Source organism: Ursus arctos, unplaced genomic scaffold (genome assembly GCF_023065955.2).
Source record: "Ursus arctos isolate Adak ecotype North America unplaced genomic scaffold, UrsArc2.0 scaffold_1, whole genome shotgun sequence".
Taxonomy (NCBI): domain Eukaryota; kingdom Metazoa; phylum Chordata; class Mammalia; order Carnivora; family Ursidae; genus Ursus; species Ursus arctos.
Window position 1 is genome coordinate 67030429 of NW_026622763.1, and position 25925 is coordinate 67056353.

Here is a 25925-nt window from a genome sequence, read left to right on the forward strand (position 1 = left end):
TTTCTTTCTGCCTTGCGCCCTCTGGGGGCCAAAGGATATTTCTACAGCAGCTTCTATTTTTCTATAATTACAAACAAATGAAAATGACAAACTTTTTTAATAGTATTGTGTGGCATACAGCAGATGCAATAATTAGTTGATAATCCAGCTATAGCATTTAAAGCCATCATTGTGCTTTGTGATGGATTGTTGGCTCTCGACCTCTATATGCTTACCACATAGAGTGTTATCTTAAAGGTTGATTTTAAATAAAAGTGAGCTCATTCTCCACGAACCACATTAAAAATGAAAGCCCAGAAACTAGTCCTGCTCCCTGATATGCGCCAGAATGGAGAAGCGGAATAGAGTTCAAGAAAAGGCATTTATTGTCCACATGAATTTTTAGAGCATGTAGATTATCAGTAAAATGCAGTGAGAACAGTCCTCTTCAATCCGGTCTGAACAAGCAGTTTATCAGTTTATAAGAGAAGAAGAGCTAGATAAGACCGGAAATCACGTCTTCTCTGCTAACATCCGCTATGCACGCTCCCTGCCAATCTGCAGGAAAGCCAAGGCCCGCCCTTGAGCGTGTGTCTGAGGACAGGTCTGCAGTTTTTCTCACATAAACGACACCCTGGGAGGATGATCTCTAGTATCGACTTCTTTAGAAGAAAAAACTTAAAAATACTTGCAAAGTGATCTGAGGACACATTCTGGATTTAAAATTTTTCCCTCTCTGTTTACAATTGTCTCATACTCTATTGTTTTAAGACTCACCTTTACCACTGGCTGGCTCGGTCTGTGGGGGGGATGCAACTCTTGATCTTGGGATTGTGAGTTTGAGCCCCATATCAGGTGTAGAGATTACTTAAAAAAATAGTCTTAAAGAGAGAGAGACCTTTATCAACCCTTTCCAAAACCTTTAATTCTTTGTTTTCAAAATCATGTGCCATCATTTTATATGTAATTACTCTATTAAAAGTACAATCAGGATGTATAGTTTTGGAAAGTAGTCAACAACTCTTGGCAAACATACAACTCACTTGACAGGAATGGGGGTGGGGGTAGTGATGGATGGTGGGGCAGGAATGAGAGAGCTTGCAGTAGCTGGAGTTTGAGGAAAACTGGCCACCTCTCTCTCCAGTAAAAGCTAAGCCTTTCAGTCGGGTTTGGGAACCAGTAGCTTGAGACACAATGCTGTGTAAATGTGTCTACCTTAAGCCAAGTATTTCCATAGGCCCAGAGTTCCATGCCAGGCTGGCTTACCAGCCTCACCGTTTCAAAGGGCTGAAAGCCCTCAGCCCATGGCTGAGCCCAGCTATGCCCTTGATGTATCAGGACAGCTTGCTGCAGGGACAAACTCGTCATTCAGTTAAATTGATATATCAAGTCTTAGAGTATAGAAGTAGGCAAAAGAATGAAAAGCCAGAGAGAGTAAATTATTTTTATCCTTAGGATACAGGAAGGAGTGCCATTCATTACAGGGAGAAATTGGTAGCTTTGATATTATTTTCCCCCCAGGATAGATATTTCTATCAATTTATCACACTAATATAAGCAAGGTCATACATGTGAAAAGTTATTTTTTAAAAATAAATTCTAAGGATTATAATTTCATTATCCAGATTACTTTGAGAATCCAATCTATAGGTAATCTAGGCTTGTACTTCCCAAATGATATCCACTAGCCTCGGGGGGCTATTGAGCCCTTGAAATGCATCTACTCTGAATTGAGATGTGCTACAAATGGAAATACATACAAGATTTTATGAAAAAAGTAAAATATTCATAATTTGTTATAGACATCTCTATAACACAATTTTTGCAATGGGACAATGGTTTTAAATTTTAGAACAAAATACCTTAACTTGCAATTTGATGAATATTGTAACAAAGCCAATAGTTCAGTAAGGCATTACGTTCACTATTAAAAGCAATTAGTAAATATTTAATAATAGTTTTATTTTCTAGATCCTATCTGTAAGTACCTCATTTACATTTTATTTCTCACATTTCCTATGTTGTAACTACTGATTTATTCCTTCTTTCTTGCAATCATACGCTACTGTATCTTCAATCACTGATTTAAATTCTATTAAAAGTAACACGACTATGGGAAAATTCTTGTCCACCATTTTGTTTCAATAGGCCAGAGTGAACCACAAACGAAACTTGACATATACCTTGCTACCAAACAAGGAATAACAATTGGTACAAGGGAAAGAACCTGGGTTTTAGGATAAACAGACCTGGGTTCACTGCCGCTTACAATGTGATCTTAAATTGGATACAAAGCCATGTAATCTCTTTGAATCCCAGTTCCTTCATCCAGTAAAATCAATGCCATCTCTCAGGAATATTGTAAGAGGCAGATGAAATAATGTACATACATATCTAACACTGTTGATAGATACTCAATAAAAATAGTTATGGATACCTTTATTATTCATATATAATGCAGTCAGTCTAAAAATTATCAGGAACCAAAAACATAAGTTAAAAGTGAAACAATAAGTTAAAGGAGAGACCTCACTTCACTTAGCAGTGTGGTTTGTTAATGGATATGGACTAATCTGGGAAGTTTAATTATTTTGTTGTAGTATAATAACATAATATTATACTAGCAGTTAACACATACTGATCACTATTCTCCAAGTGCTGTGTTAGACATTTACTTACACTCTTTTATTTACAATAATGAGCGAATTTGTGTATCCCTAGATGCCATGGCATAACACTGTCTTTTCCTCCTAACTAGATATTTTGCTTACATTAAAGCACTAAATTAGGGCACCAGGGTGGCTCAGTCAGTTGATCATCTGCCTTCAGCTGGGGTCAGATCCCGGAGTCCTAGGATCGAGTCCCGCATCGGGCTTCTGATGCCAGAGGGGAGTCTGCTTCTCTCTCTTCCTCTGACCCTCCCCCCTCTTATGCTTTCTCTCTCTCAAATAAAGTCTTAAAAAAAAAAAAGAACTAAGTTAATAATTTTTCAAGATCTTCTTTTTAAAACATTTTCTACAGATTCCGTTCACCTGTTACTCTATACCAGCCACTTGCTTGCTCCTATCACCACCCCTAACTCAGCCCAACTGTTCTTAAGGACTGGCTCCCATGTTGAGTAGGGTCCTAAAGATCACTGCCTTTTAGTGCACTTTATATGTTGCCAATCTTCTGCCCTGGCTTCTGACCCCTTAGTTATAGGCTCCCTGTATGAAATTTTGAAGTGCCAAGAGATGTGTATTCTATAAAAGGCTTTCTGCTATGTTATAATGATGGGAAGATAAAAAGCAGACCTTTGCACCTATGTGTAAAGTCTGTAAGATAGCCCTTCTGTCCGGAAGAAGTCCAGCCAGGCTAAGCCTGCCATAATCCTTTCTACCAGTAAGCAGTAGCTTTAACTATGAGCAAAATGCCAAAAGAACCACAGCTTAAATAAGATAAAGAGAGCTGGTAAGCTGAAAGCTGGCTCTACCCTAACGTCCCCAGGGACTCAGGCTCCTTCCATCCCCAGACTATGGCCCTTCTTCTCATGGTCTAAGGCAACAGGATCTGCATTTTGGGCAGCAAGATAGAGGAAAAGACAGAAAGGAAAGAGCAGGTGATTTTTCAGCTCATTGACCAGAACTAGTCATGTGACTATACTTATTTACAGAGAGCTGGAAAATGTACCCCGCCACGTAGCCAGCAGCCATGCACCCAGCTCAAACCAGGCATTTTATCACCCTGGAAGAGAGGCAACAGGCATTGGAGAACAAACAGCAATCTCTATCACTCAGTCTGACTGAACTGTCCGGGCTTTGGCCGTGGTCTGACCTCTGATCACACATCCCTTGTTCTTATCACTAATGTCTCATGACCTTTACAGCCAGACTAGTCCAACCCTTAGCCACACTCACTTATCTACTTATGCTGTACTTATCTACTGCATCCCCCAAAGAATTAAAAGTGCCATAAATATATACACTTATCAAAATGATAAAGGGAACTTCCTGCCAGTAAAAGCACAGATGAAAATACAAGATGAACATAAGCAGTTATTTCTCTCCCCAGATCTATAGAAGTAGCTGGGATTCCTGACCCTGCCAATTTCCCTACTGCCCCCTCTTATCAAACTACACCCTCTGCCTCTGTCTGTTGAATGTTTAGCATGCAGACAAGCTCGTGTCAAGTCTATACCGTGCTTAGCCATTGCCCTTAGGAGTCTGCTCAGCCCCGTCCACAGAAGCTGATCTAACTCCTTGTCCTACATCCACAGCCCGGAGTGTTTGCTGCAACCAGCTGAAACAGCACTGTCCATCGCGTGGGAGAGAAAGTCAAACACAGATACACAGGTAGATACACACATAGATACACACACAGATACACAATACACACACAGATATACACACAGATACACACACAGATACACACATAGATACACAGCAAAAGGTTACATTTGCCTTCTTGTCCCCCAGATTTGTTTTCATTTTTTTCTCTAAATGAGAAGAGAGAGTAAAAATAGTCAGTTGTAACCTTTTACACCCGTAGTTAACAACTCTAATTGTATCTGGCTTGGTACAGACTGGTTGAAACAGACGTTCATAAAGCAAGCCTAAGTAACTGCAAATGTCCCCTTAGAATGGCAAGGAGCACAATGAAAGCCTCCTATGTGCACAAGTAAATGTGTGAAACTGATCCAGGGGAAGTAGCTGTTTTGAGCATTGACATTTCTTAAAAGGTTTTATTTGTTTACTATTTCTATCTGATAATCAGACTAGCCAGAATTCTGGCTCTGTAACAAAATTACTGTAATCTTAATACGATTTTTCTTTTTCAGGCTGTATTTTCAATGCTCCTGATCCTGAAGGAGTCATGACTGTGCAGGATTAAGAGCTTATTTCTTTACCTGTTAGGAAGAAAGGAAGGAAGGAAGGGAAGGAGGAAGGGAGGGAAAGAAAGAAGGGAGGAGGAGAGGGGAGATGGAGGAGGGAAAGGGAGAGGAGAGGACTTGTGCAGCTGTAAAAGGCTCCTCACTCAGAAAGGCACTGTACTTGGCTCTGCCATTGCCATCTCAAAATTTTTAAAGTTTTTCTCTTTAAGGAGGTGGGCAGGGAGATAGGCAAAATAGGTGATGGTGATTAAGGAGGGAACTTGTGATGAGCACTGTGTGTTGTATGGAAGTAATGGGTCACTAAATTCTACACCAGAAACCAATATTACACTGCATGTTAACTAACGGAAATTTAAATAAAAATTTGGAGGAAAAAATAAAATAAAATCCTTTCCTTACCAAAAAAATTATCTTTGAACTTGTAAGTTAAGTCAAAAAGACATGAACGCATGAACAGGGACACGACATACAGTATGCGTCTCCCCACACCCACCCCACTACCCCCAACCCATTCACTCAACGTTCACGGTGCCTGGTGAGCATGGAATCCCCACAGGCCCATGATGTTCAATGAGACTCAAAGTGAGTACAAGGTAAGTATATTACATTTACGATCAAGTGGGGGCACTGACAGCCCCCAAGAACCAGAACTTGCTTCCAATACAGAAAGAAGGCAATGGCATTCTGAAAAACATGAGTGAACAACTAAGTGAAGCTATCACAACCTTTCTTATCTGTGTTATTTCTCGGTATTAGCAAATCACATCAGCTGAAAACCATGGCATGGAAGGAAAGGGAAAGACAGGGTCACCTATAATTCCTTCCCTTTCTTGTCCTACCTTGCCAATAAGCTGAAGGTAGAGAGGGCTGGCAGAAGGTGTGAGTATCAAGAAAAGAAATAAAAACAGTCAAGTTAGTTTCGTGGACTGTTTCCACTGTTCTGGTGAGAATAAAATACGTATTCATGTAGGAGCGATAAGAAATGGATCATGTAATTTTGGCAATTCCACATATGAGTTAAATGCTCTTATACCTGCATTTAAAACTGGCATTACACAATATAAAGATGAATAAAATCCATGATAATAAACTAAATTTTTAAATTTTCTTTAAATAGAATGACATTAAACAGCAAATAAACAATATTATGACAGGTTGAGAGAGACCATGGAAGAAAGGAAATATGTTTTATTTTAGTACCTTGAAGTACTTAAATACTTTAGTACTTTCCCCCCTGCTTTTCGAACAAAGGCCCCACATTTTCATTTTGCACTGGGTGCCACGAATGATGTAGCTGGCCCTGTATTGGTCTCATTTTCACTTCTAACCTCATTGTCTTTTGCTCTGTCTGAATTTTTGTCATATTTGCTGGTCAGGCCGAAAGCGAGCCCCCTGGTGAGTGAGGTCTCCCCCCGCTGAGAAGGGTCTTTTCTGTTATCCAAAACTGAGGTGATAAGGGAACCAGACTGTGTTTTGTATACATTTCTCACCCGGCAAGGAAGCTGGCCCTTTACGCTGTGGCATTTCAAGCACATTTGCTGCAAACTTACTATTCACACCCTCCACCAGATGTCTCCAGGAGATCTGTGCAGGCTCTTATGTAATATTAAAGGCGAATAAATTCTAACAAGGTTCATGTCTTGGCTAACCTCTTCCAATATGCTGCTTTTAAACTACATCATTATGCTTTAAGTATGCTGCTTTCTTTAAACAACTCATTTCTTTTATTATGTTTAGGGTATTCTTTTCATTACATGCTTCTTAAAGAGGTAGAACATAAGGGCGCCTGGGTGGCTCAGTCGTTAAGCGTCTGCCTTCCGCTCAGGGCGTGATCCCGGCGTTCTGGGATCGAGCCCCACATCAGGCTCCTCCGCTAGGAGCCTGCTTCTTCCTCTCCCACTCCCCTGCTGTGGTCCCTCTCTCGCTGGCTGTCTCTCTCTCTCTGTCAAATAAATAAATAAAATCTTAAAAAAAAAAAAAGAGGTAGAACATAGGAAGAAGTAAAAACAAGGAGGAAAATTTATCACCCAGACACGACTGCTGACATTTTAGTCTGTTTCCCTAGAGTTGTTTTCCTTCTTGTGCAAAAAAGAGTGAAAACATGAGCCACAGAGTGGGAGAAGATCTCTGTAATATATATCTGGTAAGGGACCTGTACCCCAAAGAGATAAAGGACTCCTACAGATCAACCAGAAAAATAAAGCCCAATTTAAAAATGGCCACAAGGTTTTTTGCAGTGGGTTTGCTGCCAGAACACAGGTGAACACGGAACACAGAAAAACACTGTGAAACCTGAACCACAATAGGAAAAGACTCCTATCAACGTTGTCGTCTTTGGATGCGTAGACTCGGGCAGGTCCTACCACTACTGGTTATCTGATCCCCAAGTGTGGTGGGCAGGTCCTACCACTACTGGTTATCTGATCCCCAAGTGTGGTGGGCAGGTCCTACCACTACTGGTTATCTGATCCCCAAGTGTGGTGGGATCGACAAAAGAACTATCGAAAACTTCGAGAAGGAAGTAGAGAGGGAGAAAGGCTCCTTCAAGGGTGCCTGGGTCTTGGATAAACTGAAAGCTGAACGCGAATGTGCTACCACCATTGATATCTCCCTGTGAACATTCGAGGCCAGCAAGTACTATGTGACCATCATTGATACTCCAGGACACAAAGACTTTCTCAAAAACACGACTGCAGGCACACGTCAGGCTGAGTTTGAAGCAGGTGTCTCCGAGAACCGGCAGGCCCGTGAGCACGCCCCTCTGGCGCACACACTGGGTGCAAAACCACCAATGGTGGGATTGGCAAATGGCTTCCACCGAGCCACCCTACAGCCAGCAGAGATATGGGAAACCATTAAGGTCAGCACCTACATTAAGCAAATTGGCTACAACCCCAACACAGTAGCATTTGTGCCAATTTCTGGCTGGAATGGTGACAACATGCTGGAGCCACGTGCTAACATGCCTCAGTTCAAGGGAGGGAAAGTCACCGGTAAAGATGGGAACGCCAGTGGAACCATACTGCTTGAATGCTTGAATGGACTCTGGATTGCATTCTGCCACCAACTCATCCAGCTGACAAGCCCTTGCATCTGCCTCCCCAGGACGTCTACAAAGTTGGTGGTGCTGGTACCTTCCCTGCGGGCCGAGTGGAGACTGGTGTTCTTACACCTGGCAGGGTGGTCACCTTTGCTCCAGTCAGTGTTACAACCGAAGCAAAGTCTGTTGAAGGGAGGCTCTTCTTGGGGACATTCTGGGCTTCAGTGTCAAAAAGATGTTCGTCGTGGCATTGTGGCTGGTGACAGCAAAAATGACCCACCCATGGAAGCAGCTGGCTTCACATCTCAGGTGGTGACCCTGAACCATCCAGGCCACATCAGTGCTGGGTACGCACTTGTGCGGATTGTCACGCAGCTCACATCGCTTGCAAGGTTGCTGAGCTGAAGGAGATTGATCGTCGTTCTGGAAAAAAGCTGCAAGATGGTCCCAGGTTCTTGAAATCGGTGACGCTGCCATCACAGATATGGCCCATGGCAAGCCTACGTGTGTTGAGAGCCTCTCTGACTTCCGTCATCTGGGCTGTTCTGCTGGTCATGACATGGGAGGGACGCTTGCTGTGGGTGCCATCAAAGCAATGGACAAGAAGGCTGCTGGCGCTGGCGAGGTCACCAAGTCTGCCCAGAAAGCTCAGAAGCCCCAGCACCTGCCAGCCTGGGCTTCCTCAGCGGTGGAAGAATGGTCTCAGAACTGTTTGTGTCACTGGCCACTGAAGTTTAATAGTAACAGACTGGTTAACGATGACAGCGCATCGTAAACACTTCAGAGGGAAAGGAGAATGTCTTCTGTGGGCCATTTGTTTTGTGTATGTGTGTGCGGCAGTTTTTAAGTTATTAGTTTTTAAGATCAGTACTTTTTAACAGAAACAACTTGACCAGAAATCTGTCACGGAATTTGGAGACCCATCAAAACAAATTTTAACGAGAAAAAAAAAAAAAAATGGCCACAAGACCCTTCACAAAAAAGAGAGTGCTTAAACAGCCATTAAGCATACGAAAGGGCGCTCGACATCCCTAGTCACCAAGAAAAGGCATTAAAACCACATCAAGGAGCCACTACACCCACCAGAATAACATGTATTCCCGAGAATTCAGAACAACTAAACATCTCTTCTCTTGCTGGTGGGAGCAGAAATCTGTACAACTACTTTAGAAAACTAACACATAGTTGAACAGCCACTTTAGAAAAATATTTAATAAAGCTGAACATATGTTTATTCTATGACCTTTTTCTAGGTATATGCCCAACAGAACTGCATGTAAATATACATCGAGAAACACTTTCAAGAATATCCATAGCAACAGTATTTATAATAGCCAAATCCTGAAAATCAAGCAAATGCTCAAACAACAGTAGAAAGGGTAAATAGATCCTGGTATACTAAAACAGTGAAACACCATGGACCAATCTCATGTACATTATGCCGAATGAAAGAAGTAACACAGAAAAATCGTGTTGTATATGATACCATTCATCATTCATAAGATGTTCAAAGCCAAGCAGAACTAATGGAAAGCGCTATCAAGATCCCTCTGCAGGAGTGGTCTCCTTCGGAAATGCCTCAGCTCACCCAAGATCACATCCCCAACCCTGGGGCTGGGTGTGAAGGCCTTTGTTGACATTTGGGATGACTCTTTGGAGCCTTCTGAGCTTCAGAGCTCCTGTACAGTCAGTTGAAGACTTTGTTGACATTGCAATTAAACTCAACTCCTACCTCTGCTCGACCATGCTTCTTTCCTTCCCCTTCTCTTCCCTCCCACAATGATTGGTCCCAGCTGCACAGCAATCTGGGTCCGCTGCCATGGGAACTTAATCTAAGTGACAGTAGTAGTTACCTTTGGGGTGGCAATGACTGGAGGAGGGCAAGAGAGACCTTTCTGGGGTGTCAGTAACGTTCTACACCTTGGTGGCCGATACATAGGAGTGTTCACTTTGTCAAAATTCATCGATATATTTTGTATATTTTACTATATGTATGTTATACCTCAATTTTAAAAAGCCAATGAATATACTTGAAGAATGTGTGTATTTGAACATTTCTCTAATTATTCCATCAAGATAAATTCCTAGAAGTGAAATTGCTAGATCAGAAATGGGCATTCTAAATTTGGGTGCCTATTGACAAAGGGTCCTCCAGAAAACGTTTACCAACTGATACCTTATCAGCAGAGGATGAGAATGTTCATTCCCCACATCCTTGCCAACACTAGAGAGCATCAGTTGTCTAATCCATGAAAAAAGTAGATCATGTTGTTTTAATATTCTATTGCTCTTTTTTAGAATTAATTACATGCTGATGATTAGTCAGCCAATTTTAAGTAATTAGTGAAGTCACTGCATTCCTTGAATTATACCATTTTATTATGCAAAATAAATAAAAGCTTAAATATTTATATTAAAAAAACAATATGCAGACATTATAGACAGGCAAGTTTGAATTCAACACAAGAAGCTTTTTGAAGGATTCAAGATGTCCGCCCATGGAATGAACTTCATTCTAACTACCGTTTATCCTATAGGCATTGGACAGGGGCTACTAAACTCTAGATGACCCTTTTTCTAGGAGTCGAGGCATGAGATCTAGTTTTCATGATGAATCGGATTATCTATATTGGGGTTTTTTAATCATAAAATTCTAATATACCATGCTTTTTAAAAATTATTTTCTTTATGTAGTTTTTCACTTAAAGATCTCATTCATTTCTGCAACTTCAACTATATATTTGATTCCCAAATTTATAAAAGGAAAAATGGAAAAGAGGAGGGCATAGATTGGAATATGGAAAAAGCCCTGATCTCTCTTTCAAACCCCAGACCTCTATTTCTATTTTTTTTTTTTTAAAGATTTTATTTATTTATGTGACAGAGAGACAGCCAGAGAGAGAGGGAACACAGCAGGGGGAGTGGGAGAGGAAGAAGCAGGCTCACAGCAGAGGAGCCCGATGTGGGACTCGATCCCGGTACGCCAGGATCACGCCCTGAGCCGAAGGCAGACGCTTTAACGACTGCGCTACCCAGGCGCCCCAAGACCTCTATTTCTAAATTGCCTGCCCGCCATTTCCACTTCCATGTCCTGCCAGTCCATGCAACTCAACAGCTCCCAAAGTAATCGCCTTTCCCATTCTGCCCTCCCCTCCTCGATTAGACTCCTAGTAGACTCCTCTCACACTCTAATTTTCTGATTTGAGGTCTCCTCTTCCGTATCCTGCCCTGAGGGAGAACTCTGGGGTCCTGTTCTCTTCCTTGAGCTCTTCCTCCCCACTCTCTCCCCATTTCCTGGCCTCCAACATCCCTTCATCCTTCAAACTCCCCAGTCACCACTTTTGGCCAGACCTTTCCCCGCCTCTGACTCCCCCTTACACAAGTACTGCAACAGGGCTTTGAGGAACCTGTATAGTTTAAGAAAACCTAGACTGGAGTCAGAGTGAAATCTGCTGCCGTGGGTGATTTGTGGCTATGGATGGGGACAACTCCCTGTGCTGCGGTCTCTTCATTGGCGGGACAGTCACAAGAGGCCCTTTCGATGCCAGGACTGTACAACTGATTCTAAGCCAGGCTTTCATTTCCCTCAGAACCCTCTGGTGACTTTTTATTACTCCTAGGCTTTAGCTCGGCATACAAGGCCTTCATCCTGTCTCCCACTGCCTGCCCCCCCAACCCCCCAAGGAAATGAAGAAAGAAAAATAGATGAGACTGTCAAAATCTTTTCTTAGATTTTGGGACACTCATCACCTAGCTGATTTTCACAGGGCTTCTCATCCTTTTACCCTCAGCGTGTTCAACTTAGGAACTGCAAAAAAAAAAAAAAAAAAAAAAAGCCTTCAAGGGAAATCGCATGCAAAGCACCAGGCTCACTGCTCTATATTCTTTTCTCTGGGATGTTAAGCCCTTAGATCCTGGCTGCCCAATCTCTAAATTCCAATTTGTCTCCCTAGTCCAGTGAGACAGCTGTGAGCTAGAGCTCTCTCTGTCTTTAGGTCTCACAATGTGAATTTGAGGATACCTTGGGGTAAGCAAAGACTTCTTGAGCAAAACACTAATCATAGTGGGAAAACTGGAGATAAGCTCAATGATCATTAATAAAAGAATGGCTAAAATAACTTGCAGTCTATATATAATGGTATGTTATGCAACCAATGAACAGAAAGAGTTAGGTGTTATGAAAATACACTCCGGGTACAGGGTGATGGTATATTGTGTACTGTGTTGCTAAGTGAAAAAAAACAATGTATAAAAGAGTGATTTGGTTTGTAAATTTAAAAAAAAATTTTTTTAACCTGTAAGTATATATACCAAACTATTTGTGTAATTATGCCAATAGATAGGATTACAAAAGAATCTTCATTTTCTGTATCATGGTTCTTTTATAAAAGAATTACTTTTATAACTAGGGGAAAGAGTGAAATAAAGTTGAACAACATTTCTTTAAGAACAAAGTAACATTTTGGGTCACCTGGGTGGCTCAGTTGGTTAAATGTCCGACTCTTGATTTCAGATGGGGTCATGATTGCAGGGTTGTGAGATCAAACCCTGCGTCAGGCTCCGTGCTCCGCACAGAGTCTGTTTGTCCCTCTTTCTCTACTTCTCCTTACTCTCTGTCTCTCTCTCTCTTTCTGAAATAAATAAATAAAATCTTTTTAAAAAAGTAACATTCGGGCTGCAGGTTATATACGCCCTCTGCAATGAAAACTTGATGAGAATAGGGACTTTTAGATACATGTAGCTGTGTTCCCAGTACCTAGAACAGTGTGACTAAGTGGGCGCTTAGTAGTAAATATTGGTCAAATGAACAAATATGTCCAAGACTTTGACATGAATGTTAAGATTGTGAAGCTAGTTTCCTATATTTAGTAATCTCCAAGGAGTAATACACATGATATTATGAAAAATACATTTTAAGGGGGATCACTTGAATATAGACATGTACTTTTCCTCAAATAACATACATTCCTAAAATAGGCTTTAAGTATATATTTTTCTCTGCGAAGACTGCGAGCTCCTTAATCTCATGGTCTGTTGTTTTTGTGTGTGCTCTGTATTACTCCATTTCAACAAGGACTGTACCAGAACTTTGAGCACCTAATAAATATTAACTGAAAAACTGCTCAATAGTTGATATTTTATTACTTATTATCAGTGATAAAAATGATTTATCACTGATATTGAAGGATGTAAATTTTATTCCTATTTTAGCAATATTAAATGCAGTAGAAAGTCAAATTACAATCTAGTTAAATGAAGACAGATGGAATAATGGTTCCTTTTACATCCTCTATGTGTCATGTCCTAATATTTCCATATAGGACACACAGAGGACCAATGATATTACAATCAGATTTTCAACAATAGCAATGCAAAACTTATGTTTACCCCACAGGATTTTTGTTTTAAAGGGAAACACTGTTTACTGCATAATTTTTTAAAAGCAGAGATTAAAATACTTGACAGGTACAGATTACAGAGAATCACAAAAACATTTACAAAAAGAGACCTTAAAGATGACCAATTCCAAGTTCATTTTATATAAGAGACTCTCATAACTATAAATGTTTTGTTATATGTATATGCTGAGGGAATTCAGTGCCCTCAGGCTTTAGGGTCCCAGAGTGAACTGCTGGGATGTTTTTAATAATAAATACTATTTGATTCAACAAAACTAAAAGGCAATTTATGGAATGGGAGAAGATATTTGCAAATGACGTATCTGATAAAGGGTTAGTATCCAAAATATATAAAGAACTTATAAAACTCAACACCTAAAAAATGAATAACCCAATTTAAAAAATGGGCAGAAGACATTAATAGACATTTTCCCAAAGAAGACATACAAATGGTTAACAGACACATGAAAAAAAACCTCAAAATCACTGATCATCAGGGAGATACAAATCTAAAGCATAATGAGATATCACCTCACCCCTGTCAAAATGACTAAAATCCAAAACGCAAGAGACAACAGGTGTTGGTAGAGATGTGGAGAAAAGGGAACCCTCTTGCACTGTTGGCGGGAGTGCAAACTGGTGCAGCCACTGTGGGAAACAGTATGGAGGCTCCTCAAAAAGTTAAAAGCAGAACTACCCTACAATCCAGCAACTGTACTACTAGGTATTTACCCAAAGAATACAAAAATATTAACTCAAAGGGATACATGCACCCTGCTGTTTACAGCAGCATTTTCTGTAATACCCCAACTATGCAAACAGCCCAAGTGTCCATAGATAGATGAATGGATAAAGATGTGTGTGTGTGTGTGTGTGTGTGTATACACACGTGTGTGTGTGTGTGTGTATATATATACACATGTATACACACACACAATGGAATATTACTCAGCCATAAAAAATGCAGTGCATTTGCAATTAACATGGATGGAGCTAGCGAGTATAATGCTAAGCAAAATAAGTCAGAGAAAAACAAATACCATATGATTTCACTCATATGGTATTTGTGGAATTTAAGAAACAAAACAAGCAAGGTGGGAAAAAAAGAGAAAGAGGCAAACCAAGAAACAGACTTTTTCTTTACAAGACTTTATTTTACTTATTTTTTTTTAGAGAGAGAGCAAGGGGGGGGGGCAAAGGGAAAAGGGAAGCCGACGCCCCACTGAATGGGGAGCCACCACGAAGCTTGATCTTGACCTGGGCCAAAACCAAGAGTCAGATGCTCAACCAACCGAGCCACCCATGAGCCCCAACCTAATTTTAGTTCTAATCATTCTTCATTTTGATTCCCCTGAATTTCTAGGTAAACAATCAAATTTTTATAACATGTTTCAGAGAGCAAACTTCTTAATTTTGATAAAGTCCAATTTATTATTTTCTTTTATAGTTTGTATTTCAAATATCCTATTTAAGAAAAATTGCCAGATTAAATGTAAATAAAGTTTTCCCCTGGAAGTTTTATGGTTTTATCTACTATGTTTAGTTGTATGATTAATTTTGAGTTAATTTTGTATGTGGTATGAGGTAAGGTGGAGATCCATTTTTAATTTTTTTATTACTTTTATTTTTATTTTTTTAAATAGGCTCCACACCCAACACAGGGCTTAAACTCATGACTCTGAGATCAGGAGTCACATGCTCTATCGATTGAGCCAGTTAGGCCCCCCTAAAAGGTTTTTAACAAAAAGGTTTTTTAACAGGTCAAAAATAAGTATATTTTTGATGTCATGTAAGTGGTAATACCTTATAAATGCAAATTACTTGTAAATTGCTTGTCACTACCCATACATGGAAATACAATTAATTTTTAATTGATTTTTGTATCCAGCAAACTGGATATACTCACTTATGAGTTCTATCAGTTCTTTCATTGTAGATTATTTAGGATTTTCCACATATACAAACATGTCATCTATGAATAAAGGCAGTTTGACTTTTTTCTCTCTTCAATCTTGATGCTTTTTATTTTTCTTGACTAATTATATTACACAGAACCTCTAGTGCCGTGTTGAATAGAGGTTGGATTTTGTCAGTTTGTTCTGTTGAGATAATCATGTTTTCTTTTTATTCTGTTAACACAGTATATTACATTGATTGGATTTTAAATATTGACCCAACCTGCATTCCTGGAACAAACCCCAGTGGGTCCTAGTGTGTTATGTATGGTCTTTAATATATTGCTGGATGCAATTTGTTAAAATTTCATTAAGAATTTTTGCATCTATGTTAGGGATGTTGGCTTGTAGTTTTATTTTCTTATAATATTTTTGTCTGGTTTTGGGATCCGGGTAATGCTGGTCTCATAAATTGAGTTGGGAAGAGTTCAAGATCTCCTCTTCGGTTTCTGGAAGTAGTTATATAGAAGTGGTATTATTTCTTAGTTAAACGTTTGGTAGGACTTAACCAGTGAAGCCATCAAGGCCTAGAATTTCCTTTGTGGAAAAGTGTTAAAGTACAAATTCAATTTCTTTAATAGATATATGGCTATTCATGTTCTCTATTTCTTGTTCAAGTAGCTTTGATAGTTTATCTCTGAAGAAATTTGTGTATTTCATCTAAGTTGAAAATTTTATTAGCATAAAATTGTTCATAATATTGTTATCCTTTTAATAGGGTTGGTAATGATAGTCTCTCTCTTTTTTTTTTTTTTTTTTGGTACTGGTAACTCCTATTTTCTCTTTTTATTTCCTGTTCAATCTGGTTCGAAGTTTATCGATTTCATTGATCTTATCAAAGAACCAATCTTTAATTTTATTGATTTGGCAAAGACGTTTCAGATACAACACCAAAAGCATAATCCATAAAATTAAAAGGTTGATAAGTCAGATTTTATAAAAATTAAAAACTTTGCCCTGCAAAAGGCACTGTAAAGAGAATGAAAAGACAAGCTATGGACTTGGAGTAACATTTGCAAATTACATATCTGGTAGAGGACTTATTTCCACAATATATAAGGAACTCTCAAAACTCAATAAGAATATAAACAACCCAATAAAAATGGGCAAAAGAAAGTGTCCCCCAATGGATGAATGGATAAAGATGTGATATACATAGGTATATAATATAATATTATATATATATGTGTGTGTATATATATATATAAAATGAACTATTAACCATAAAAAAGAATGAAATCTTGGGGCTCCTGAGTGGCTTACTCAGTTAGGCATCTGGCTCTTGATCTCAGCTCAGGTCTTGATCTCAGAGTTGTAAGTTCAAGTCCTGCACTGGGCTCCAAAAAAATAAAAAAAAAATAAAAATGAGATCTTGCCATTTGTGATAACATGGATGGACCTAGAGGGTATTATGTTATGAATTAAGTCAGACAGAGAAAGACAAATACCATACGACTTCACTTACATGTGGAATCTAAAAAACAAAGGAACAAACAGAACAAAACAGAAATAGACTCATAGATACAGAAAGATAGATACTGTTGGTTACCACAGGGGAAAAGAGTGAAATAGTGAAGGGAATTAAGAGGTATAAACTTCCAGTTATAAAATAAATTAAGTCATGGGATGTAATTTACAGCATAGAGAATATAGTTACAATATTGTAATAACTTTGTATGGTAACAGATGGTAACTAATCATAATCATTTTATAATGTATAAAAATACAGAATCAAGATTTTATACACCTAAAACTAATAGGATATTATTATGTCAACTGTACTTCAATTAAAAAAAGAAATACTTATTGCTTTTAAATAAACTTTCCAATAGAAATGTTTCTAAGCCTCAAAAGAAACCTAACAAGGCATAACGGATAGTAAAGTATCATCAATCTAGCTATGTGACCTTAGTGAGGTTAAGATCTGTGACCTCATGTTTTTCTTCTGCAAAATAGGAATAATAACAACTACCTTGGAATATTGTAAAATTTAGAGTTTGTGCATATTAATTAGCACTCGTATATGTTAATCTCTGGCATAGGTCCAAGTTCATGGTAAGTATTCAATCAGTGGTAGCCATTAACAGCTTCTTATGCTTATAATTACGGTGATTCCTTTATCTATATGCCTCCCTCATTAGACAATTGGTTCCTTAAAGGTAGTTACCATGCTTTTGAATTCATTTCTGTATCCTTATCCCTGTTCCAAATTTACTAACGTATGGTGCAGTGCCTTGTACTTAGAAAGTTTTTTTTATTTCAATAAAAGTTGCCTAAACTTATTCAATTTAAAAAAATGGGTGAAAGATCTGACAGACACTTTACCAAAGAAGAGACACATAAGCATATGTAAAGATGCTCAATATTTTTAGTCTTAGGAAAAGGCAAATGAAAGCCAGAATGCTATGCCACCGCCCACCAATTAGAAGGGTTAAAGTGAAACACTGTAAATAACGAGGGCTGGCAAAGTGTTGCCCCGTCGGGCTGGTGAGAATGCAGCATTACAGCTGCACTGAAAAGAGTTTGGCCCTTTCTTATAAAGTTAAACATACATTTAAACCATGCGCCCCAGCAATCTCACTCTTAGGTATTTAATCAAGTGAAATTTTCTTTACACAAAATTTGTATACAAATATTTGTACAAGTTTTATTAATAATAATCAATAACTAGAAACAGCCCAGATACCCTTCAATCAGGGAGTGGATGAAAGATTGTGCTATGTCTCTACGATGGAATGGTACTCAACGGTAAGAGGAATAAACCATTGATTCATAAAATATCAGTGGATCTTAAACAGATATTGCTAAGTGAAAAAAAGTCAGACCTAAAGGGCTACATTTTGTATGATTCCCTTTCTATGACACTCTGGAAAAGGCAAACAGTAGGCTCTGATGTGATGAGTGGTTGGCAGCAGTTGGAGATTAATTAAAAAGTGACTGAGCACAAGGGAATTTTTAAGGTGATGGAACTGTTCCTCACGTTACTGAGCTGATAGGTACATGCCTCTGTGCATCTTCTAATAACCCACAGAACAATACACCAAAATCCGTGAATTCTATCGTATGTGGGAAGGCGACTCAAGATAAAATGCAAAATGTTGGCAACTGATTCTAACTGCGGCACAAATCTAATTGCGTTACATGGGAGTGACCGCATTGAAGGGTTGGGTGAGAAGGGAGCTGACCCAAGCAGCTTTGGAAAACAGTGTTTTAAATTTTTTTTAACGATATTTTCAATTTGTAAGTCTTTATTGGGGGACTTAATTTATTTTTAATTTAAATTAAATTAATATATAATGTATTATTGGTTTCAGAGTTAGAGTTCAGTGATTCATCAGTCTTATATAACACCCACTGCTCATTACATGCCCTCCTTAATATCTATCACCCAGTTACCCCATCCCTCCCACCTCCCCCTCCTCCAGCAACCTTCAGTGTGTTTCCTATGATTAAGAGTCTCTTATGGTTTGTCTCCCTCTCAGATTTTGTCTTGTTTTATTTTTTCCTCTCTTCCCCTATGATCCTCTCCTTTGTTTCTTAAATTCCACATATCAGTGAGATCATATAATTACTGTCCGGAAAACAGTGTTTTGACTGGATATTATAAGGCCAAAAAAAAAAAAAAAAATTTCCCAAACACTATACTCTACTTTCTCTGGGGTATTAGTGAAACTACTTAAACTACTTGACATGCATCCTTGCTTTGAACAAATAAGTATCTTGTAGATAAAGCAAGCCAGGTTTCTCACTGGTAAAGAAAAGTTATAAATAAGCAAAGGGGGAATGCTAGAAGGAACCCTGTAATGCTGGACTGGAGTTGAAAATATCAGTATGAACGCATGTTTTGTTTTGAACTGTACATACAGTTAGATGTGTACAGAAATACGTACAGATGTATAGGGGTAAATGGGTTAGTAAACATACATACATTTCCTACTCTGTCCACTGATAGGGCCTAGAAGCAGTGACATTCCAGTTACAATGAGCACAATCAGCTGGTCTCTAAATTCCATCCTCCAGCGAAAAGAACCACAGCTCTCTGGAGAAGGAGTTGATGCTAGCGTTGGGACACGTAAGCTGGGCCTAGAGCACCCTGTGATGCCAAAGCCCCTAAAAATAAATAAATAACTAGGCCCAGAAATACACACCGAGTGGTCTGTCCCTACAACGGAGTGTTGCTCAACCTTATAAAGGAAAGGAATTCTGACACACACGACAACACGGATGAACCCTGAGAACATCAGGCTAAGTGAACCAAGCCAGACACAAAAGGACAAATACTGTATGATTTCACTTACACGAGGCACCTAGAGTAGTCAAATTCATACAGAAAGCAGAAGGGTGGTTTCCAGGGCCTGGGGGGAGGGGCGGGTGGGACGTACTGCTCAATGTGTGTAGTTGCAGCGTGGGCAGATGAGGTGGTTACAAGGACAGATGAAGATGATGCTTGCACAACAGTGGGGACGCGCTTAATGCTACTGAACTAGACACTCAAATATGGTTACAATGGGAAATATTATGGTATGTATTTCCACAATTTTTTAAAAAAATGAGTTTATGAAGCAACTAATGTGAAGCGTGATTTTAGAAAATATTTTGGCAAGGTTCGTGCCAAAATTATCCTGATTATATATTTAAAATTCTACTAAAAATAATAAATTATACTCCAATCCCACCTTGAAGAAAAGATACAAAAGTCAACCCGAAAAGAATAGCCCCAATGGCTAAATATGGAACAATTTGAGAAAGAAAATAAATAATGAAAATATTGAATTTCATTTTATTTTTTTAAAGATCTATTTATTTATTTGAGAGAGAGAGTGAGAGAGAGTGCGAGTGTGGGAGAGACAGAGAGTGATTCCCAAGTGGGTTCCATGTCTGGTGTGGAGCCCAACTCGGGGCTTGATCTCAGGACTCCGAGTTCATGATCTGAGCCGAAATAAAAAGTCAGACACTTAACCAACTGAGCTACCCAGCTGCCCCACATTTAAAAGATTTATTTATTTGAGAGAGATTGAATTTTAAGTCAAAGAATAGAATAATTATCCATGAGTCAATACTGATATAACTAACTGATTAAGTAAGTAAGTGGAAAAGAGGGGCACCTGGGCGGCTCAGTCAGTTAAATGTCTGCCTTTGGCTCAGGTCATGATCTTGGGGTCCTGGGATTGAGTCCCACATCAGGCTCTCTGCTCAGTGGGGAGTCTGCTTCTCCTTCTCCCTCTGTCCCTCCCCCTGCTCATGCTCTCTCTCTCTCTCTCAAATAAAGTCAAAGAATAGAATAAACATCCATGAGGCAATACTGATATAAATAATTGATTAACTAAGTAAATAAGTGGAGAAGAAGGGAAAACTTTTCTCTACAAAAGAATTCTAGTTGATAAATGTGTAAGTAATAAGGACAATATAAAATCTCCATTAGAATATGACAGTAATAATAGCTGTCAGCAAGAACAACCAATGAATGCTAAAATTAATGAATAAAGGTTTAAACAGAAATGGCATATTTGCATAAAGCATCAGTGTCTCCTTCCAAATATTGTCAATCAGAAAGGGAAAGATAGTGACTTGACAGTGGAGAGATCTAGGAGACATCACCTTTCTCAAGGGATCAAGATTAACATCACGGGTAATGGGACACAGGATGCGTGCGCTGCCTGGTATGATGTGAGAAGGGCACATACCTCAGTGACATTCTTCCCCATGGCCTCGCTGTAACCATGAGAAAGTATCAGTAAAACAAACCGAGAGTCATTCTATTAACTACCTGACTAGTATCCTAGGACTAGTAGCAAGGGAAACGAAGGGACAGGGAAGACTGAGGAGCCGTCACAGATTGAAGGAGAGACTAGGGAGACACGAGTGTTATGTGGAATCCTGGATTCGACCCTGGAACAGAAAAAGGATGTTGATGGAAAGACTGGTGCGATCCGAATAGGATCTGTATCAGGGTTTAGCAAAGTCAATGTCTTTGTTCTGATCACTGGACTGCAGCTATGTCGAATGTTAGCACTGGAGGAAGCTGGCGAGGGAGCTCTCTGTTCTACCTTTGCAAGTTCTCTGTAAGTAATAATTTATCTCAAAATAAAAGATTTAAAAACGAAAAGAAGACTGAAAATACCAGGGCAAGGATATGAAACAAGAAAGAAGTAGAAATACTTGCAACCCCCTTGGGAATTTGTTTGGTACTAACTCATAAAGATGAAATCTTGCATATCCTATGATTTAGCAATTATACTCCGAGGTATATGTGATAGAAATCCATGCATATGTGAACCAACAGACGAGTATAGGAGTGGTCGTAGCAGCACTACTGGTAATTGTCAAGGAATATAAATAACCCAAATGCCCAACAACTGAAGAATAAAAAAATAATGTGGTATCTTTGTATGTTGGAAATGAAATCACTTTACACAGCACTGTAATTTTGAGCAAAAGCAATCAAGTATAAAAGACTGTATACTTTAAATTCCTTTTACATAAAATTTAAAAACAGGCAAAACTAATCTAAACTAAAACTCTAAACTAAACTAACTCTAAAACTAAAAAAGTTTACAAATCAGAATGATGGTTACCTTTGGGAAGAAGGGAGGAGTAGTGATTTGTAAGGGAACCTTTTGGGGAGTTAGTAATATCCAATTTCTTGCTATTGTGATGATCACACAGAGTTTTTATTAAATTTATTATAACTTATTGAATTTTACCCTTATGATTTATATACTGTTCTACATATACTCTAAGAAAAAGTTTTAAAGATTAAGAAGCAAGTATATTTTTAGAAATTACATAACTGTGATCCATATTAAGTGCCTTGGTTTGTACTGAAGAGATCTGCAAGGCTGGAGACAGAGAAACCAATTCGGGCACCTTTTCATGAAGACCTTAGAGTAGCATGTGTAGGGAGGGGTAAGATGAAACCTAATTCTACACTTCCTTATATACCCAGGGCTTAACTCTACGCCACACTTCCGAGGATTTATTGTCATCTAAGAAACAACATATGATGATGATATGGTACTGGACTGCGAATGGACAAGAAAACATTTTAGAAAGTACATGAAGAAAATCACATTAAAACACTTACTCTTAATTTTTAAAACTCTTATTACATCATAAATTCTTATTTAAACTCAAGAAATATATAGAGGGATATTTTAGCAAACTAATGAAGAATTATCTACCTCACAGCGCTAGTCAGTCTTATTCCCAGTGGTGAAGCAAGAGGGGCACCTGTAAAAAAAAAAAAAAAAAAAAGTAATAACACAAGGGAACGACTATTGATCATCATGAATATTTATAATTGTTTTGTCAATGGGATCGTATTTTCAAAAACAGATATAAAGACTGGAAAGGAGACCACAATATTATCTATAGGTTGATATGATTATCCACCTGGAAAACTCCAGAGAAGTAAGCAAAAAGATACTAGAATAAAGGATTTCTCTAAGCTGGCCTTCTTTCCTCCTATTTAGATTTTAAGCCATCTTTTGAGTCTTTTGAGTCTACTGTAAGTTGCACTTTCTCCATGAAGCCAACGCCAAGGAAAGAAGGGACGATGGTAGAGGGAGCTAAGAGGAACCAACTTCATTACTCTTGTCACCTTGGAATTTTTCCATTTATTATCATCCATTTATTCAACAAATATTTATCACCTCTCCCTCCATGCCCCTTCCATTTCCTCCCATATGAGGCAATCAACCTCAAGAGTGTGGAGTTAATCCTCCCCACCTTTCCCTAGGTTCATACAAGCCAATTCCAACAGTCAGGTTCAGGGATGAGTGACGATGAACGGTATGGGAGGGCTGCTGCTTGCATCAAGTATCTGTTCTCTCTTCCTTGCACAGTAATAGAATTTTGTGTCTGTGCACATGCTTCTCAAGACTGTATTTGCCCGCCTTCCTTATGGCTAGATGAGGCCATATGCTATGTTCTGCCCCTGGAATTTAACTATAAGTAATATGTACAACTTCCGGTCATGTGCTTAAAAGAAAGGAACATGTCTTTCTCTTCTCCTTTTTCTCTTTCCCAATGACTGGAATGTGAACACAACAGGCAAAGCTGGAGAAGCCAGGCTGGGTTTTGAGATGGAAACTTTATGTTGAAAGTGACGGAACAGTAAGACCAAAAGAACACAAATCTCCTGGTCCCCAACACCCCTGAGCCCCCTATTTATGGAAACTTTGATATGGGGGAGAAACATACCTTGTTTAAACCCCCCTATGTGGACTGTTACATGCTAACAAATACAAATAACACAAATCTTGAACAAGACAAGCTGTTTCCTGTCTTTAAGGAGCTCACAGCCCAGCATTAAAATGCTATTTAATCAGCAGCACGGTAGGGCCGGCGCCTGGCACATGAAGCCCTTTAGGGACAGCAAGCCTAGTCTACAAGGATGTCCTGTTGTATCTGGCATGGGAAGGAAGAAAGGTGATGTGGTTCAAACCTGCTTTTAAAAAAAGTTCTTCTCGGATGCCTGCGTGGGTCAGTGGGTTAAGCGTCTGCATTTGGCTCAGGTCATGATCTCAGGACCCGGGGATCGAGTCCTGCAATGGGCTCCCTGCTCACTGGGGAGTCTGCTTCTCCCTCTACCCTTCCCCCCTGCTCGTGACCTCTCTTTCTATCTCAAATAATCTTTTTTTAAAAAAAGTTTTTCTCCAGGCTTCCGTGACAACACCCTCCTGAAATTCGTCCTCCTTCTGTGGCTGACCCTGCTTTGTCCCTCCTCCCATACCAACTGGTAAATGCTGACCTTTCCCGGGGCTCTTGTGTATTATCTCTCCAGGTGATCCCCTTACTCCCACGACAGGCAGTACGTAGCCGCTCAGTGCCGACGACTGCTGACCCCAGGCCTCTCTTCTGAGCTCTCGACTCCTATTTAATTGCCCACTTCACAGCCCCACCTGCGAGTCTTACAGGATCTCAAACGTATTATGCCAAAATGTGAACCCTTCCTTTCTTCCCTCCAACCTGCTCCTCCCACAGGCTTCTCCCTCTCAGTAAAGGTTATCACCATCCACCCAGTTTGTGTGAGCCAGAAACTTGTGAGTCATTCTTACCACCTCCTTTCCCTTGCCTCCCACACCCAATACATCATCAAGCGTGCTGATGCATTTCCAAAAACTCTCTCTCAGATCCACCCATTTCTCTCCAGCCCCACTGCTACCACTAAGCTCCGAGCTACTGTTAATCTCTCTCCTCACCGATGGGTATTTTTTAAGTGAGTCTCACTTCACTCTGCCCCCCTCCATGCCATTCTCCACACAGCAGCCACAGCGACCTTTTAAAGGTACATATCAGACCTCTTAAATGTCCTTCAACGGATTGCACTGAACGTAAGCTGGAATCCAAAATGCTTAATATGAGGCACAGGTGGCTGCCTCCCACCAACTTGTCCAACCTTATCTCTTGACATTTACCCTTCACTCCCCACTCATTCTGCTCCTCACCAGAGCTTAGCTCTTTGCTGCCTCATAGCTGCCCCTTCTGTGGGGAAAGGTGCGCCCCGAACTCTTTTCCTGGCCATCTCCTACTTATGTCTCAGGTCTTAGTGTACTACTTCCTCAGAGGCCTTCTGCCCCTCCAGTCTTCTCTTCCAGAGCTCTTTGTTTCGCTCCCTGTGGAAGACTGCCGGTTGACTCCCCAAATCCACTCACCCTTTCTTTTGTGGTAATAGTTTTAGCTGCTCAGCTAAACTGCGTCTCCCTCCTTCGCACCCAGATGTAGACGGGTGACCGTTGTAGCCAGAGGGATATGAATGGCGTGACGTGTACAAACACTAGGCCTTCCCTTTAGGTGACTGGGCTTATACTTCCCCATCCCCTGTGCTGGGAGTGGTGGGATCTGAAGCAGTCCCCTGGGACCAGGGATGGAATCCATGGGTTGTATGGGGCCACACTAACAAACTCGGCCTGCCTACTTATGGACGGTTATATGAGCAAAACAGATTTTAATCATATTTCACTACCAGCATTTTGAATCTCTTTGTCATAGTCCAGGGGCCTCGGCTGGGTTTTCAGTAGAGGAGTAAGTTCTGCTGGCAGCACGTCCAGGAGGCATGACACAATGGGAACGGTGCCCCCACAGTATTGTGCTGCACTGTGGGACTGCGAAGAAGTGACATGGTCAGATGTTCCCAAAGATGACTCTGGTTACAACAGGGAAAACTGAATGGATGAGAGAACACATTGAGGCAGAGAGGCCAGAGAAATGGTTGTTGTAAGGCAGAAGAGAGAGAACCTTATGGATGAACATAACACAGGGACAGAGCGCGGACGACAAATCCCAGTGATATTTTGAAAGGTGGTCTCCAGAGGGCTTGGTGTTGACTGGGTGTGGGAGGCAAAATCATTGCCTCCTAGAGATGCCCATGTCTTCTTTCCGGGACCCTGTGGAATGTGACCTTACATGGCCAAAGTGACTTTGCAGATGCGATTAAGTTAAGGCTCTTGAGAGGAGAAGATTATCCTGGATTATCAGGATGAACCCAGTGTAACCACAAGGGTCCGTATAAGAAGGAGGCACAGGAGGCCAGTGCCGGGAAGGCAAGCTGACACCTGAAGCTGAAGTTCGAGTGCTGTGCTCTGAAGATGGAGGACAGGGCTGTAAGCCAAGGGATGTGAGCAGCCTCTAGAAGCTGGAAAGAGTAAGAAGTGGATTCTCCTCTAACGCCTACAGATGGA

At 40.0% G+C, this 25925-nt stretch overlaps 1 long non-coding RNA gene across 2 annotated transcripts in view; it reads right to left on the reverse strand.

The window, feature by feature from the left end:
• The window catches only part of LOC113250662 (uncharacterized), a 54771-nt gene that overhangs the window by 23657 nt on the left and 5189 nt on the right, over positions 1-25925 (reverse strand). For both annotated transcript variants that reach the window (XR_007188440.2, XR_008956035.1), the window contains exon 3: positions 22425-22473. This is a non-coding gene — a long non-coding RNA (uncharacterized LOC113250662). The remainder of the gene's footprint in view (positions 1-22424; positions 22474-25925) is intronic.